This window comes from Schistocerca cancellata, unplaced genomic scaffold (assembly GCF_023864275.1).
Source record: "Schistocerca cancellata isolate TAMUIC-IGC-003103 unplaced genomic scaffold, iqSchCanc2.1 HiC_scaffold_625, whole genome shotgun sequence".
Classification (NCBI taxonomy): Eukaryota; Metazoa; Arthropoda; class Insecta; order Orthoptera; family Acrididae; genus Schistocerca; species Schistocerca cancellata.
The window spans coordinates 35001-37500 of record NW_026046636.1 but is presented as its reverse complement, the minus strand read 5'-3'; the positions used below and the strand labels follow the sequence as shown (position 1 = coordinate 37500).

The 2500-nt window shown below is 57.2% G+C and overlaps 1 non-coding gene across 1 annotated transcript in view; it reads left to right on the top strand.

Moving 5' to 3' along the window:
* The first annotated feature begins 1808 nt into the window (after positions 1–1808).
* LOC126135360 (small subunit ribosomal RNA) overlaps positions 1809–2500 on the top strand; it is a 1909-nt gene continuing 1217 nt past the window's right edge. Inside the window, exon 1 of the ribosomal RNA XR_007527896.1 lies at positions 1809–2500. This exon is cut by the window's right edge and continues 1217 nt beyond it. This is a non-coding gene — a ribosomal RNA (small subunit ribosomal RNA).

The window sequence follows — 2500 nt, the reverse complement described above, 5'->3', positions numbered from 1 at the left end:
ACCCACGTTGTGCCTTAACCTAACCCACGTTGTGCCTTAACCTAACCCACGTTGTGCCTTAACCTGCTCTGTAATTGGCATATGACACGTTACATTAATCTAGTGTTGTCTAACCACAACCCTCTGAATATAGTTCGCTACTCGCACCGCCCACCCTCTTGTGTGTCGTTTCATGTTGAACACTTCGCAAGTGTTGCTTACTTTTTACATGCTCCCGCTGTACACTGTAATGTGGACAACTGCAGGATGTACATCGCCCCCCCCCCTCCACCCTGCCTTCGCACGCTGGTCGTTCAGGTGCTTGCGTGTTCAATGCCCTTCGCAGCTGTTCACTGGCATTCGCATGTCGAAGCGCTCAGTCTACGTCGTGGTACGGCCTGTGTCCACTGTCCGCTGATATCGTAAGCTTAATCCTCACATTGTACTGCACATAGGTCCGTATGTACTGAATGATACGCTGTGGCACATGTGTGACCGTACGACTGCGCCCAACAACAGCGAACCATACGGTCCAAATGTTGTGCACTCAGCCACGTGCCGTCTCCCCATAACAGCTACATTGCAGTGTGGTACGCCATAGAGACGTGTGGGAGTAACGGACGCCCTGGATGGCGATCAGCATGAGCCGTCTGTTGATGTAGTGGCGCGTGTATTCAAACGTAGTCGTCTCTTCTCACACAGTGTGATAGCATGGTGCACCGCGTTCCACATCTGCGACATGGTACAGATGCTGGTTGACAGTCGGTCTCGTAATGGACATCGCATACGTAGGGGGCCACCTCCCACGTGTTCTCTAGTCGTGCACATTTTGTTGCGTGTATGTGGGCAGACGTAGTGTGTCGTGACACCTAACAGACAGGTATGCAATAATCGTTGCATTTGCAAACTGGGATGGACGTCTACGTTTGCTGGTGACGTGACGCAACGCAAATGAACAACTGGTAAACCCATTGTGGTGCGGTTGTTGTTGCTGGAGGTAAATCAGTAAGGGCAAATCTGTGTGTGAAGCGATACGCGGCGGTGGCTGGGTGGGACCGTCCCCGGCCGGTGAGGGGGGGCCGCCCGGCGTGCTGGCCGCGCGGTGCGTGGGCGCACGCGCTACAGCCGGCTGGTGGGGGCGCCCAGTGGCAGGCGCGCCGGCCGACGGACGCGGCAGGCGGCGCAGCTGCGCGCCGGGGCACCCTGCGCGCGGCGCCGGGCGGCCAAAGTGGGTCCTCGCGGGCCCGGTGCGAAGCGCGGTGGACATCTGCAGTGTGCTGGTCCGACTGAGGACTGTGTGCGTTGAGGATGCGCCGCCGCCCGGCACTCGGCGCCGCGACGCCGTCTGCTGCTCGGTCGCCCCAGCGGTTCTCGCTGGTGGTTTGTATCGCAGTTGTGCAGACGTGTTGGCACGTGCGCTGTGCTGGGAGAGTTCGCTTCGGCACCCACGTGGGGCCTTTGCCCTTCTGTGGCGCTGGCGTTGGAGCTGCCGGTCACCGTAGGTGGCGCGTGTTGTCTCCCGCCGGCAATGCCACGACAGCACGCTCCCGGGCCTCTGTCGGCAGCGGCAAGCTCAGTTGGGAGCACGGGTGGTCGCACCTAAAGCGTCTACTCGCCTAACTCCGGGCGATTGCGCCTCTCTCGAACCCGACCAAGTACTTAGGACGGCGCTGCGCGCCGCCGGGACCTGAGAGGGTTTCGAGGTGTATTGTGCAGGGGAGCTCAGCCTCCTCCTGTTTGCAGAATAATTGAGCGGACGCTTGCGTGTTCGCGCGGGCCCCTGGGACACACTCCCGGGCGGCCGGCTGCTCAGCTCTAGTTGACGCAGCTCCCTGGTTGATCCTGCCAGTAGTCATATGCTTGTCTCAAAGATTAAGCCATGCATGTCTCAGTACAAGCCGCATTAAGGTGAAACCGCGAATGGCTCATTAAATCAGTTATGGTTCCTTAGATCGTACCCACGTTACTTGGATAACTGTGGTAATTCTAGAGCTAATACATGCAAACAGAGTCCCGACCAGAGATGGAAGGGACGCTTTTATTAGATCAAAACCAATCGGTCGGCTCGTCCGGTCCGTTTGCCTTGGTGACTCTGAATAACTTTGGGCTGATCGCACGGTCCTCGTACCGGCGACGCATCTTTCAAATGTCTGCCTTATCAACTGTCGATGGTAGGTTCTGCGCCTACCATGGTTGTAACGGGTAACGGGGAATCAGGGTTCGATTCCGGAGAGGGAGCCTGAGAAACGGCTACCACATCCAAGGAAGGCAGCAGGCGCGCAAATTACCCACTCCCGGCACGGGGAGGTAGTGACGAAAAATAACGATACGGGACTCATCCGAGGCCCCGTAATCGGAATGAGTACACTTTAAATCCTTTAACGAGTATCTATTGGAGGGCAAGTCTGGTGCCAGCAGCCGCGGTAATTCCAGCTCCAATAGCGTATATTAAAGTTGTTGCGGTTAAAAAGCTCGTAGTTGGATTTGTGTCCCACGCTGTTGGTTCACCGCCCGTCGGTGT